Source organism: Euprymna scolopes, chromosome 14 (assembly GCF_053919585.1).
Source record: "Euprymna scolopes isolate OS-2025 chromosome 14, ASM5391958v1, whole genome shotgun sequence".
NCBI classification, from domain to species: domain Eukaryota; kingdom Metazoa; phylum Mollusca; class Cephalopoda; order Sepiida; family Sepiolidae; genus Euprymna; species Euprymna scolopes.
The window spans coordinates 116,404,563-116,420,981 of NC_136495.1; the positions used below are offsets into that span (position 1 = coordinate 116,404,563).

Below are 16,419 nucleotides of genomic sequence, written 5' to 3' on the forward strand. Positions count from 1 at the left end.
GTAACAACAATAACAACAACACCGACACCGACGATATCGTCTAATAGTTTGTACGAAGACTCCCTGTACTGAGTTTCCGGTTTGAGTTTACGCACACTCGAAAAGAAGAATTACGTAAAAGAAACGTGAGTTGGGCGAGAGAAGAGAAGCGGCGGTCTTTTATCAAGTGCGAACGACTGCAGGCATCATCGCCGGCGTCTCGTGCCTCTCGCTACCAGCTCGCAAGGTCACACGTGCAAAGGTCAGCTGGCAGCTAGTGGTGGTGGGTGGGGGGGGGGGAGAGGGGACGCACAGTAACTATTGTTTCTATATGATCTATCTCTTTAGAGGGGTGCCAGATTCGTTATGTAGAAAAAGCCGAAAAAGACAGTAGTAGAATTAATAGTAAGTAGTAGTAGCAGTAGTAGTAGTAGTAACAATAAAAATAATAATACTACTCCCACGTTTACCTGTTGTTATTAACCACCTGCTCTCCCCCCCTCTCTCTCTCACACACACACACACACAATTCTTAATTTATCTTATCTCAACTTTATAAAGATTGTTTGACATTAATTTATCTATTCTGTCACTTGAATGTTAATAAAATCGATAAGTATGTATGCTGAATCTTAGGGGGGGGGATCATATATTTATAATGTTTGAAACCTTTTTTGTTTTTAATTTTTTTATGTAATGTTAATTTTATTCATAACTATTTTTATTATTTTTAAATTGACAACAGTCAATAACTCCTTGTCCTTCTTACGGCTAGAGGAAAGTGTAGTATCCGTTTTGATCCCACGCTGCACTGCATCTTTCCTGTGTCCTATGGCCCGTGAAGGAGAAATCCTTCTAGACTAAGGTAATTTTAATTTTTGCCCAAATCCGGAGTGCCCTTTGTACACACACACACACACACACACACACACACACACACACACACACACACAATAAAACCCGAATTTATATCTAACTCTGCCCTCGTGGGAATGAAAATAAATACGGGCATTGTCAACATAAAATCGAATTTGAATTGATATTTTTAAAAACGTAAAACACTGTACGACGGCTTAAAGTACTTTACTTCAAAAATATGTGTTATAAATATTTAAAAACATAATTTTTGTATATATATATATATATATATATATATATATATATATATATATATATAGTACTATTACTGCTACTGCTTTCTTTACTATTTCGGTTGTACTTGTAACTGGAATCAGAAAAAAAAATAACAAGCGTCAGGAAAACTGACCTCAAGATATGTTTTTTTTTTTTTTTAAATATATTCTTTACTCGAAATATAAACCGACAGTGAATGCTTGTTTGTTCATTAAAAAATAACGCGTAAAAAATAACGGAGATGAGATTCGGTACACAAACAAAACAGACGCGTTTTATTTTGGCATTTGGTTCGAAAAAACAAAAACAAAACCAGATGAACGAGAGAAAGAATACCGGAAGATTTGGGTCATCAATATTATGACGACTGTTTTTATTATTATAGATAAACGTTTGAAACAAGAATGTAAACATATTTAATCAAATTATTAATAAGAGTTTTGTATTTAAAAAAAAATAATTAAAAAAAAGGAAAGGTTTTGAATTTAAATCCTGTTGTTGCGCAGAAATTAATCGAAAATCTGATGCCGAACTTAATGTATTTTAAATTTGACAGAACTCGGAGAAACGCGGAATTGGATAGTAAAAAAAGAAAATTTGTTGAATATTTTATTTCTAACAATAAACCTTGACACTTTACCAATTAATTCGCCTTCCTTTCTCCTCTTGTGGATATATTACGTACTTAAAAGGTAGGTCCATTAACTTTATATTGAAATAAATTATTGCTACCATTATTAATTTTAAATATTCATTTGGTTTGACCGTGAGGCGGGGGGTCTAAGAATAGAGAGTGCATGTAGGTTTCATGCAATGGATTTTAAATATTTGTTATATTTAATGTTTGTTTATTTTTTTTTTTAGCATCACAGAATGATTATGTTTCGGAATTTATAAGATAACGATTGATAATGTTAGGACTACTATTATCTCCTTAGTTGTTATATTCACAACGTTTCGTCCGATGTAACCTCCAACCTTCAAGTGTCGTTTCGAATTTTAAAGTCTGTACATTCCTGGACGAAATATTTAGAGCGAACTCTTTATTTAATCCACAATTTATGATTATTGGTAATTACACTTTAAAAAATAAATAAATAATAAAGCAAAAATGATCGTGTTTTTTTTTTCCATGGTCGACTGAATAAGAACAATCTCTTCCCCCAACCTCTATCATGTTCAGTTTTCAGCTCCGTCTAGATTTGATATAAAGATTACAGTATTTTGCAGAAATACGGACAGTACTTTTTTTTTTTTTTTTTTTTAAGGTAGGATTTTTAAGTTAAATTCAAGTTTTACGATATCTTTTGTTTATTAGTTTGAGTGAAAGTGCAAAAATAGTTACAAAACACTCGCTCCTCCTCGATTAAATGCGCTTCAAAATAATAATGTTATTATTTCAGCACGGTTCGTGTTTTGCATGTGAATCAACTAAGATGACCAAGTTCGATTAGAAATGTTCCCAAGTTTGAACAGAGAATGCAGTGAGTGCAGGGTGCAGAGTGCACCCGAAGAAGAAGGCCGGAGATTACATCGGTCGACGCGTTGCGAACATAGTAACCGAAAGAACAGTATTAGTACAAATAGTCATACCCCAGTGTGCCCCCCCCACTGTCCCAGCGTATTATAAACACCCCAACCTCCCCATGTTAAGAACGGCTTTCGGAATAACCCCCCACCTCGAAAGCCATTCTTAACATGGGGAGGTTGGGGCTATTCCGAAAGACGTTCTTAACATGGGGTATTTGGTTGGGGGTGTTTATACTACGCTGGAGCAGGTCGCAAAAAAAAAAAAAAAAAAAAACCAAAAACAATCTTTATCCAATACTGGCAAAAAATTTAAGAAAAGATGAGTGTGTGTTTGTGTAACAAACAAACGAGTATTTGACTACTTGAATGACAGTAACTGAATTAATTTCTAGAATAAAAAGACGATTCGCGTTGATTTTATTCACACTATTTAAAAGTGTGTCTTATTTCTAAAATACTCGTTTTATGATATAAACATTTGTGTCTTTCGTCAAAGTAAACAATTCATATTTCACTCGCGTGTCGTCTGCCTTCGCTCGACTCCTCAACAATCGTGGTACCCAGTGCGGCAAAAAGAAGAAAGGAAAAAAAAATGATAGAAAGGAAAAACGTTTGCTTGACCTATTTTCTACTCTATGGAAGGTCAATGGTGATATAATCTAGTGTACGCTGATTTTCATTGCCGTGCAAGCGGAAAGCTCCACCTCAAACACTCGCTTGTATTGACTTACATAAACTCGTGTTTCTTCCTTTAACTTTATAATATATGCATTTTAATCAAATCTGATACGTGTATGAATTCTAGACAGAATAATAAAATAACGCGCTGACGTACATGCATAAATAATTAATACGTCGTAGGTTTTAAAATTGTATGAGATTTTGTTGTACGACGTTAAGAAATAAATTATATATTTGGTTTATTCACTTCGTTTCAAATAGCATTTACGTTTTTTTATTTTTATTTTTATTTTCTACGCTAAATTTTACAAGTCGTTACAAGCGACAGCATCGTTTACGGGTCGAGGTTGAAATTATATCAAGGTTGTCTACCCATAAAATTAATCAATGAATAGATTTTTCTCTTAACTAGGTGAGTGCAATTTATCCATTTTTTTTTTTAAATTAATGTATTATATAAGTTTAGAAAAAATAAATAATGAAAAGAAAGCAATTTTAATTTAATTTTATCGCGAAAGAATGTTGTTTATTGGTAAATTAAAAAACCTATTTTTACTGTATTTGATTTGATGAGGAGCTAAAGCAGGTGTCTCATGTTTATTGTTTAAAAAAAAAATCTTACGTTATTTCATTAATTCTCTTTCTCAAATGTTGGTTGTTTTTGTTTTTTTTTTCTTTACTTCAATAATGCAATAACGATTAGATCCCCCCCCCCTGTTATTTCTGTACTTGTGCCGAATATACATCCAAACATTTACCCGGGATTTCCGAATTTTGACAAGAAATTCCGAACTTAACCGAGACATGCAGACGATAAAGTGGCAGACGAAAAAAGAAAAAAATACTAAAAGCCTCCCCCATATCTTATCCTAAGCTAAGTCCAGATAGCATCAAACCCCTTCCTTCTCCCACAAAAAAGCAACAAAAAACGAAAGAATATTAAATAAATAAATAATAAACATTTTATAAACCCCCTCCTCCGCCATCCACAATCGCCATAAATACATACAAAAACAATTAAAAGCATATTGCCTTCTTTTGGACAGTCAAAATAAGAAATTAAATTAAATTCTTTGCCCTCACCCCATTTTTTTTTTTTTCCTGCTCACCAGGCGTTCGGGTAGCAACTAATTACGCATGTTAAGACCCAGGAATCTCCTTAAGTACTGAACGTCGTTTGATGTCTATTCTGGACAAGTACCTATACTTCTAGTGGTAGATTGAATCGTAATCATGGGAGAGTGGTTTGCCCGAAAACACTCGTTTAGCGAACGTCACGTTCAAAAAATTCAAGGGGGTGCACATTCCGATTGTACACGTTCGCCGAACGTGTACAATCAGAATGTGCACACCCTTGAATTTTTTTTGCAGCGGATTATTATCGATTGGACACTGATCTATCAGATTATCAAAAAACGAAAAGCAAAAAAAATTTAAAGTTTAAAAAAAAAAATCAATATTTAGCCATTTAAAAAGGGTGATCAGTTTTTAATTCAAACGTTTTAGTAAATCGACCCCTCATATTGGAAACGCTCGTGAAGAATACTAGAGAGTTTTTATTTTTATTTTTTAATTTGCTGGAACTTCATGAAAATTATTTTTGAAAAGATCAAAGTATCAATGCTTGCATGCTTTAGGGTTCCAGCATGGGTCCAACTCTCTTCCTCATCTTCATCAATCACATTCTTAGATCATTCGTAGACATTTATACGGACGACACTACTGTGTATAACAACGGTTCAAAGGTCAACAATGACGAAGATTTCTCTGAGTCTCTCTCCTCAGACCTTGAATATATGGTGCAATAGGGTAAAAAATGGTTGGTTAATTTTACTAAAAAAAATAATTGTTGGTTAAAAAAAAAATATTGTTGGTTAATTTTACTAAAAAAATAATTATTGGTTAAAAAAAAATGGTTGGTTAATTTTACTAAAAAAAAATAATTGTTGGTTAAAAAAAAATGGTTGGTTAATTTTACTAAAAAAAAATAATTGTTGGTTAAAAAAAAATGGTTGGCTAATTTTACTAAAAAAAAATAATTGTTGGTTAAAAAAAATGGTTAGTTAATTTTACTAAAAATAATAATTGTTGGTTAAAAAAAAATGGTTGGTTAATTTTACTAAAAAAAAATAATTGTTGGTTAAAAAAAAATGGTTGGTTAATTTAACTAAAAAAAATTAATTGTTGGCTAAAAAAAATTGTTGGTTGAAAAAAAATGGTTGGTTAAAAAAATAATTGGTTAATTTTTACTAAAAAATAGTTGGTTAATTTTACTAAAAAAGATTGTTGGTTAAAAAAATTTTTGGTTAAAAAAATGGTTGGTTAATTTTACTAAAAAAAATTGTTGGTTAATTTTACTAAAAAAAATTGTTGGTAAATTTTACTAAAAAGAATGGTTGGTTAATTTTTTCTAAAAAAAATGGTTGGTTAATTTTGCTAAAAAAAATGGTTGGTTAATTTTGCTAAAAAAACAAAAACAAACTAAACTATCACCCTTGCCAAATTTTCACAAAAAACACTTGACTAGCTACAATGATCATTAACAATTTCCTCCACTCGCTACCTGTGCCTAAATCTAAATGCAAATTCTATTAGCAAAGTTTCTTTCTTAGAAATGCCCGCCTGTGGAACTCTGTTCCACTGGTCTGTTTTCCAGCTGACTACAATATCGTCATCTTCAAGTCATGTAAACAAGCTGTTGTTGAGCTATCTCTTCTTCATAATTCATTTTTACCCCATTAACTATTAATATGCTTTCTACACCATTAAATATTAATACGCCACGATCTAAGTGACTGTCATACACTTATTAACCCTTATCCTCGAGTGGCCTTCGGGCCTTGATAAGTAGTGACTCCATGTAAAAAAACAACCTGTAATTTTAACGCCTATAAAACACTGAGTGGAAAGTAATGTATGACGTGGATTAAAGTTTAAAGGCAATGCGGTTTTTAGTTGCACACCTGAAGAAAAAAAAAACAAAGAAAAAAAACTTTTTTGCACCCCTGTCATATCAAAGAACCAGTAAATGAGTAATTAAACATGGAAATAAAATGAATTTGGTTAATCTTCACTTGCCTTCCCACGAGGGCAATGTTAGACACAAGGTCTGTTTTTAATGAGGGTAAAATGTGGCTTCATACAATGGGCATTCTGGATTGGGACAACAATAAAAAAAATAATTGCCTCAGTCTAGAAGGATTTCTCCTGACTAAAAACATGATACATACCAGCCTGAAGACCTGGTACAAGTTGTCTCCCCATTAAGGCAAAATCAGACACAGGATTGGCTTTCAATGTGAAGAATCCAGTTTTCTCAAGAGAGCCACTCTGGACTTGAAACTAAAATTAAAAATTGCCTCTAATGTTGAATATTGGATTCCCAGAAAGCGTCGGATGACTCAATGGAACAAGGAGGCAACGGATGGCGCTGCCATATGTTACAATGTATTGAAGTGAAATATTTCGATTCAAAAGGAATGCACTGAAATGGGAAAATAAATAGAGTAGATAAACAATAAAGCAATGTTTGTATAATAAAAGATTGGAATTTAATAAGGCCAGTTAAAATTTATGTAATCAAAGATTTTGGAATTTTAGTTGAAAGACAAACATTACATTTTACCAAAACAATAAATATTGACCTGGTTGGGGATATAAGATAATTAACAGAGAAATGATTTATCATATATTCATAAAACAGTTATTTTATTTATTTGCGAACTATTATCACCATCTTTTGGTGTTGTTTAACGACGTTTCGACCAACTGATTTTCAGGCTTGCTTGAGTAGGATTGAAACCATTATCTTTAGATAATGCTCACCTGGAACTGTAGAAATTCAACATCTATCCACTGTGCCACGGACTCTTCAGTGGATAGACGTTGAATTTCTACAGTTCCAGGGCCCATGGCGCAGTGGATAAAGATGCTGAATCTCTACGGTTCCAGGTGAGCATTGTCTGAAGATAGCGGTTTCAATCCTACTCAAAGCCAGCCAGATGATTAGTTGGCCAAAACGTGGTGAGATGACAACAACTATGAAAGGCAGTAATTACTGAGGATGCAGTTGAAGATTCAGCATTCCTATCCCATCGCGGTTAACAACTTGACAAAGGCCAGAGGAGTAGTTTGCCAAAAGGTTGTTAAACAACAACTATAAAAGATGAGGATAACAGTCCGCAAATAAATAAATAAAATATACAAATTACTCATCTGAAAAGAATTCCAATAATTAAAATAAAACACAGAGTTAGTCAGAGATAGGCAGGCAGTCTACCAGAGGAAAGTGGAGTTAGAGTTTGTCCTTATGTCGTGGAAGCATTCGACTGGACCACTTGAAAGTACAATCCTCAGTGCAGGCGATACTCAAAAATACAATTGCAAATTACTTTGGACTTTTACCAGTTCATGGCTGATGGGACGAGAACATGCTACCCTCGCGAGTTAAATAAAGGATTTTATAAAAAAATCCTGGTCAGATTCCAGAGTTAGAGAGAAAATAATCCCAAGTTTGACATGATACACCTGAAAAAGGTCGAAGTTAGCATCAATCAGAATCTGATGAGCAAAAGATTTTTATCTCCTCTATTTAAATGTTAATTACTGATGGTCGTGTGGAAAAATGCTAGCCTACAATGCCAAGGTTGATTTTGTTGACTGGGTTTGAGTCTCATGACCATCAGTAATTATCATTTTTCTACATAGATGATTGTGTAAGCATGGGACATTAGTGCCTGTAGATATAAAAAAAAAATTAATATTTATTGAAAAATATTTTAGTTATAAACCCCCTGTAAGTAAAATTAAAATTGAACCCTATTTGTGAATTGAGCAGAAAACTGCAAATTAGCTGGATGCATCATTCACAAACTTCTTGTTTGTTTGAATAATCTTATTGCTGTCTGAATTATGACAAGCTCGAACACATGGCTTCATTTCCATTTAATTCTTCATGGCTGAGTGGAAGAACACTAGCTTACAAAGCCAAGGTTATACTAGCAAGACCAATGTACCGACGTTGCCTGGTAGAAATATGACACAAAGCCAGAACAGATTTGGTAAAGAACCTCCATCATCTGAAAACAAATTAAATTATGATTGCTAGTGGGGACCACTGTCGGCCTTGGGAAATAGTATGCACTGGCAGTCGTAGCCAAAATGAAATCATCTGGCTTCTACTGTAGGGAATTGTCTGACAGTGGCAGCTAGTGAAGCCACTGCCTATCATTGTAAACAATTGGGTTTACTGGCGATTAATGCTGGTTTGGGGTACTGGTGTTTACTGGTGTGAATTAGCTGACTTTGTAATTGGAAATCATCGGTAGCTATGACACTGTCAGTCTCCTTTGGACTGCTCTGAACTGAAAACATGTATCTTCAATTGTTGGACATTGTTAGGCACTGGCATCCACTAGCTATCACTGGTGAGTACTGATGGTTACTGGCGGTTAGTGCTTTTTTGAGAAGGTTATAGTGTGCACTAATTTTCTCTGCAACTATTGGTAATTATTGATCATCGTCAATCATGACCAACATGTGTCTCCATTAGACTGCTATGAAATGAAATTGTCTGTCTTCAGTTGTGGGGTACTCTTATACAGTGGCGAGCACTGTCACCCAGTGGTGGACACTGGCGATTATGATGGGGACGGTAACTGTGGTTAGTACTTTTTTAAGCTGGTTACTGTCACTTCATGACAAGGGGAGGCACCGGCGGATAAATGGCATATCTTCAATTATCAGGCACTGTAATCCATTGGCAGACACTGTTGATCACTGATGGTTATGGTGGTGATTAGTGGTAACTGATCATCAGTACTATTTCAAGGTGACTTTATAGGAGGGGCAGATACAAAGGGTTACTACTGTTTTAAAGCGGTTACTTGTAGATATTGTCATTTACTTGTGGTATCTGTTGAGCACTGGCTGCCTTAACATCTATAAGTCATTGGCATTAACTGTCGGTCAAAGATGGTTATAATCAACATTGTATTTGTACTTATGCAGAATACTGACTGGACTACATTTTAGATATGATGTTGAAGTAAAATGTAAGTTTATAAAGTATTAATTGTTTGTTAAAATGATAGATGAAAGTACAGAATAGTTACAAAAAAGCTGTCACCTCCTGTGCTAAGAATGGGTTTATAAAAAAAAAAAAATCATTATTATTTGAGTATGTTTCATATTTTGTCGCATTTTCTGTCACAATGTTTTAATATATATATACTTTAATATTTGTGTAAAATACATGAGAAAAGACGATGGTGACAAGGACAACAACAATGACAATAAGAAGAATAAAGATGAATAGCAAATGTCAGTTATAATATCCAATTCCTTTATTGAGGCAGAAGTAAGTGTACTAAGGTGGAAATGATTTTAGGTTTTGTTATCCAATTGTTTGTTTTTTGGATGACGCCGCGGCGTATAGTTCTCAATAGTTCTTTTAATTATCTACATCCAATAAACGTATTGACAGGAACTTAATAATGAATTCTGAATGGTGGGATTCGTATTTCCATAGAGAAGTCATACTAAGCGAATGTTAAATGTACGAAATAAGAAAGTAAATACGGACGGCGGGGTTGCGAAAAATATGTCAAGTATATCAAATTTCCTGGTGTCGTATGGGAGAATGAGAGAAGCAAATAATGATTAGGAACCCTGCTACCACTTGTAAATATGACTTGTTTGTGAGAGTGACTCTCATCAGAAATATTACAGGACTTTACAATACTGAATGAAATCGACTGAGAATATTCATAAAACCTGCATTAGGTCTTGGCATATAGTGTAACAATATTGAATTTATATGTGGCGTCTGTGTTTGTGATGCTATAATGTTTTTTCCTAAACAGAAAAATCGTCTCTATTTTATTTATTATACAGGGTGAGTCACGGGAAACGGATGTTTTTAGAATGTGTTTAGTAAATGTTTTTATGTACATTATAAAATTTTTGTTGAAATATTTGTAGAGTTTTGTTTTCCTTAAAAACATCTATTTTCCGTGATTCACTCTGTATATATATATATATATATATATATATATATATATATATATATAGGAGGCATTACTTTTGGAACGTCCCTCATACACACACATATATGTATATATATATATATATATATATATATATACTAGCAAAAGTACCCGTCGTTGACTGTATTCAAAAACAGCCTACAGAAAATGGACTCTGATTTATGAATGTATGATAGGTTATGAAAAGGAACGGTTGTAAAGAGATAGCGTCGAATTTGGGGGTATCAAAACCAAAGCAAAATATGATGAAAGTAAAAATAAAATAGAAAAACCCCATAATTTATTATACCATACCTGTTCACACTGAAACACTTGTCACAATATTCTGTGGATCTATATTAAAAAACCTTGTTAAACTTTGTGACATATTTCTATTCTATGGAGGTCAGGCGCGAATGAACACCCTATAATTTTATCATACCATATTTCTTCAAACTGAAACATAATTATCAAAGTATACTTATGCAGATAGATATGAAAAGTCTTTATTAAAGTTTATGCCTATTTTCATTCTATGGAGACCAGGTGCGAACGCAGGTCCCACAATTTTATTATACCATCCCTATTTAAGTTAAAACATACTTATTAAAGTATTATTATGTACATCTATATCAAAAACACTTGTAAGCGTTTTTTTTTTTTTAATTTTAAAATTTTTTATTTCCATACTTTGTGGACCAGGCGCGAATGCAGACCCACAATATTAATGAACCACCGTTCGCCCAGATCAAAGATACCCATTACTGTGTCTATCATTATACATAATCAGTTTTTTAAAATAGTAAACCATATAGGAGTCTATTCGTGACCACACACACACACACACACACACAGACGTTCAGCTTCATATATATATATATATATATATATATATATATATATATATATATATATATATATAATATGAGGAGCGTTCCAAAAGTAATGCCCCCTATTTTTTATTCCACCTGAATGGATCAGAGAGGATTGCAAATTGTATTGTTATGATGACTGAACTTATGCATTCATGACCTGAAAGTTTCATCTCACTGTCGCCTTTGTGAAATTCTAAGAAAGCAACGCCTGTCATGGACATGCATCAAAAGAAGAGATGCGTCATTGAATTCCTGGCAAAAGTACGTTGTGACGGATTGTTACTATGTAAGAAAAATAAATTCTAGAAGACAAAAGGTCGCTCATTTTGATGATACCACTCATATCTCCGTACGTTTTCAACGTTTCAGTTAAAAGAAAATAGGAGGCTTTACTTTTGGAAAGAGCCTCATCTCCCTGTTTCTCTCCATCTTTGTCTGTCTCTCTCTCCCTCTCTCTCTCTCTCTCTATTTCTCTCTCTCTCTCTCTCTCTATATATATATATATATATATATTTATATATATATATGTGTGTGTCTGTGTGTATGTTTTGATAAAATATTTTTTTTAATTTTAGTTCACTCTTTGTGTATACCTATCCCTATTGTTTAAAAGCTCAATGTATGTTAAATATATTCATTAGATATTATTAAACAAATATCTTATAAATAATTCTGTTTCGTTAGCACATATTGAATACTTATAGACTATAAATTGAATCACAATCTAGCTGAAATCACAAACAGTAAAAATTACTACATCATTTACTACATAATTCATAAGTTTCCATAATATTTGCCAATCATTTAAATAAATAAATAAATAAAATAAATAAACGTGTGTATGTGTATATATATATATATATGTGTCTATATGGGTGGGGTGTATTTGAATGAATATATTTGAGTAAACAAATACAAATATATCTAAAATGCAAGGGAGGTAACTAACATTTCCAATTGAATTAACTTCCTTTGACTGGGCCAAGTTACTAGATATGTAGAGACCTGTCCTCTTTGATATGAAATAATTTCTACTCGAGTATCTATAAACTTAACTAAATTATAATTATTTGTGGGAAAATTATGTTTTTAAATAAATATATATAAATATACATATATATATACATATATACGTATAACTACTTCATTTACTCACACAAATTTAATATACGAAAATATAGATTTATGCGTAAACTTTAAGTATTTACTTCAAAAGTGCTCAATACGTAGGTAGAGCTAGTTAGTAATTTATAAAATATATATGGCGATTAAGCTACACTGAATATTCTGCGTTTCATCCACTGTAGGATTCGTCAGGCTTATGCGCAAATCTTGTGGTTGCTTCTTGTTTTTATATATGTTGAGGATTTCTAGTTAGCCAATCAGATTTCTAGTATCCACCGCGCCCCCTCCTATCAGCCAATGGGCATGCATTTTATCGAACAAAGGATCTGTTTTAGAACTAGGTTAGTGGTTTAAGGTGGATCTTTCCCTCCTTTTTATTTTTTTATATATGAATATACCTATGTGTATTTTTTTTTATATATATATGAATATACCTATGTGTACACACACACATGCACACATATATACATATATACATATATGTGTGATCGTTTATGTATATTCATGTTTATTTAATTTGTTTATTTGTTTGTTTTCTATTGTTATTGTTAGTTTTAAAGCTATTTTGTATCGCTATCCTAGAGTAAGTTTTATTTTGTGAACACAGTTGTTTGCTATTTCTCGTCTACAGTTTAATAGATTTTGAGGTTCTTTAAAGTACAGGATAGCAAATTTTTCATGGAGGCATAATTTACATGGGTCGTCTAAATGTCTGCACGTGGTAGCTTGTCTCATTATTTTCCATTCGACTACCGGCGAATGTCCTCTTTCTTTGAGTTCCCAGTATTTATTCGCTAGTGTTGTTTTTATACAGTGTTTTTTATTTTTGAAGGTACTTTTGTGGTCATGGTATCGGGTTTTAAAATTTAAGGAAGTCATGCCTATGTAATATTTCTTGTTATTCGGGTTTTCTTTCGCAAATATTGTTGCTTGATAAACTACACTTTTTGTTAGACATTTATTTTGGACTGGGCAAATTGTGCGGTGTCTACAATTGCATTTATCTTGTTCGTTATTAGTATTATTATTTATGGTATGGTTGTTCTTGTCCGAGGTTGGTTTGTTGTTATTATTATTATTATTATTATTATTATTATTATTATTATTTCTGCTAGTGTTGGTTTTATTTCTGTCATGGTGTCTACTTTTTTATTGTTTATTTTGTTGTTGTTTACATTGTTTTCATTTAGTATTTTGTTATTATGGGCTTTAATTATCATCTCTAAATTTTCGCAACAACTGTAAGATAACTTTAAGGTATTTTTATTGAAGATTTTGTGTAAGGGGTTGGTTGCGGGAAAGTGTTTTTGAATAAGATCTAGAAATTTCTTGCCAAGTTTTGTTTTTAACATTTGATTGTATGGGGCCGTATACCAAATTATAGTTCTTTTTCTTCTATTTTTAATTAACAGCTATAATAAATTTAATTGGCGCAATGGAAAAAGTTCCAAAATGAGAAAAAGCATGTTTCTTATAGGTTTAAATTTCCATTTTGCATGGGTACACAGTTTTTGTTGTTCCATTTTCTTAGCTGATATAGAGATTTTCTGGTTTGGTGACTCTTGAATATGTAACATGAATTGTCCATGTGGAAAAACAGTCAGTGTGTAACTGTAAGGCCCACAATTGTAAAGATTGTTCCCTGTGCTTTGTTGATGGTTATTGCAAATGACAATAAAATTGGAAAGTGCAATTTGCTAAAGTGTAATGATGTATCCGGTGGAATCATAGGAATGCATGGAATGAAGATATATTCATCTGTGAAAGGTCCTGTTAAGATTGTTGATTCTATGATATTGTTTGTTAATTTTTTTTTTACTGCAAGCTATGTGCCATTGCAAAGCTTGGATTGGTTTATATTTCACAACATGGTAATTAGTACACCAAATTTCAGTTGCAATACATGCGGTGGCATCCCTGGCAAATATAACTGTTGGATAATTAACCACTTTATCTGCTTTCACAACAGTGTCGATGGATTTGTATTTGACTACCTCACTTGGAATTGTACATTTAATTATAGCGTTAAGTTCATGGGCATCTTTGTATTGACCTGCAAGAATAGCTCATTCACTCAGTCAAATGGAATTCTTATAATTTGAATATCTGCAAAAACCTTTTAAACTAACTATTCTTTTGATGAAATAAACAGAAATTCCAGAAGTTAAAAGTCAAAGAATTTTGCCCTTAACTCTGATCAGCTGGTACTTTTTCGTACCCAATTTCCCACAAGTGATGTAAAAGTTTTTGTGCGGATCGAACAGTCTGCAACTGGATATGCATATTTTGAGTTAAGTTTAATGTCTTCACATGGAACAAAAAAGTAGAGTATTTGAGGCAAGCATTTATTTCATCTGCTGGTGTTGATTGAAGAATAACAGGTAACATTTTTCTGAAATCTCCTGCAAGCAATATTACTGCATTCCCAAATGGTCTGACATTGCCACGCAAATCTTGCAAGGATCGACCAAGAGCCTCAAGTGATTTTTTGCATACCATTGTGCATTCATCCTAAACAATAACTTTGCATTTTTGCAATATTTTTCCCCATATTGGATGTTTTGGAGATGTCGAACATGAGATTTTGAAAAATTGAATGTTTTAAAGTAGAATAAATAATTCTTCTACTTGGCAGCAAGGTCGCAGGTATTCCTCATGCAGCAAGGGCTAAGGCTATGTCATTTTGTTACCAAATGGCTGCCAAAATCAATTTAATTAGAAAGGTTTTACCAGTTACTTCTGGTGCTGTTCAAGGTAGCAGTAATTTCCAAATAACTTCTATTCTCACAGTCAGTAAATTAGGTGACTAAAATAGGATTTATCCATGTTTTGACAATGCCTTATTCACTGTAATTAATTTAGGAGACTAAAATAGGATGAGGGATTAGAGATGGACCGATAGAGAGGAAGATATATAGATAGAAAAGAGACAGTGAGAGGAAAATAGAGAAAGAGGAGATAGAGAGATAAAGGGATTGATTGATAAACAGAGAGGGGGGGAGAGTTAGAAACAAAGAGGGATGAAACAGAGGAAAGGAGAGAGATAGAGGGAGTTAGAGAGAGAAAGGGGCTCAAAGAGAGATGGAAAGGGTGATATAGAGAGAAAGATAGATTGAGAGAGGGAAAGGGAGAGATGGATAGAGAGAGATATTGAGAGAGGGGGAGAGAAACAGAAGGTGAACTACACTTCACCGTTTTTTTCCTCGTTCAGTAGAGAAGAAATCTTTCGAGACTGAGGCAATTTTAATGTTTTGTTATTATCCAGAGTACCCCTTTTTTTTTGGGGGGGGGGGGCTAGATTTTCCTCGCATTAGAAACCGACCGGGTTATCTGTACTTTCACTTAACAAATTAATAAAAGAAAAACATATGGTAAAATTTGAATTTAACAGGAAAATACTATTTTAAAAAATAGCACGGTAACATAAGTGCATAAGTGCTACTTTAGGCACTCCTTGGGCGTTGAGTTCCATAGCGACCAGAATTATTTAATGGTCGCTCCCTTAGCCCCCCCAGTCAAAGCTAATGAATGCGCACGTAACATTTTTTTTATTTACTGACGTTGGCTTAGTAACTAAACGATTTATTGATAATTTCGTAACCCTTAAACGCATGCCGGAAGATTTAAATTGGTTCATTATTGTTGTAATGAAAAAAAAAAGTTTCATTCAACACAAAACCAAAAACACATATTAATGATAAATGATTTATTATTCTATTCATTGAAATTTACTAATTTTCAAATAAAAAAGTTAAAAAAAAGTTAATAAAAAATAGTTGCTTATGTGCGCATAAACAACTTGTTTTTTTTAAGATTAGGTCCACCTTATAATCACCCCCCCCCCAACCTCCTCATCTTAAGAACAGCTTCCGGAATAAACATCACTTTTGGAGGGGGGGTCTATTTGCAAAATTTAACTGATATTTGTTGTCAGCATACCCACCCGAAAATACTATTAAAAAAAAAAGGAGGGGTTCAGTGCCCGTGGCAGAGAAGTAGATTTATTTATCAATAAAAGTCGTCATTTATAAAAGAAAATTGTGGCGGTGGACCTAAATGTTTTGTTTTCG

The 16,419-nt window shown here is 33.1% G+C and overlaps 1 long non-coding RNA gene across 1 annotated transcript in view; it reads left to right on the forward strand.

The window, feature by feature from the left end:
• Positions 1–1,197: 1,197 nt before the first annotated feature.
• Positions 1,198–16,419, forward strand: part of LOC145293240 (uncharacterized) — a 1,271,116-nt gene continuing 1,255,894 nt past the window's right edge. Inside the window, exon 1 of the long non-coding RNA XR_013869695.1 lies at positions 1,198–1,805. This is a non-coding gene — a long non-coding RNA (uncharacterized LOC145293240). The remainder of the gene's footprint in view (positions 1,806–16,419) is intronic.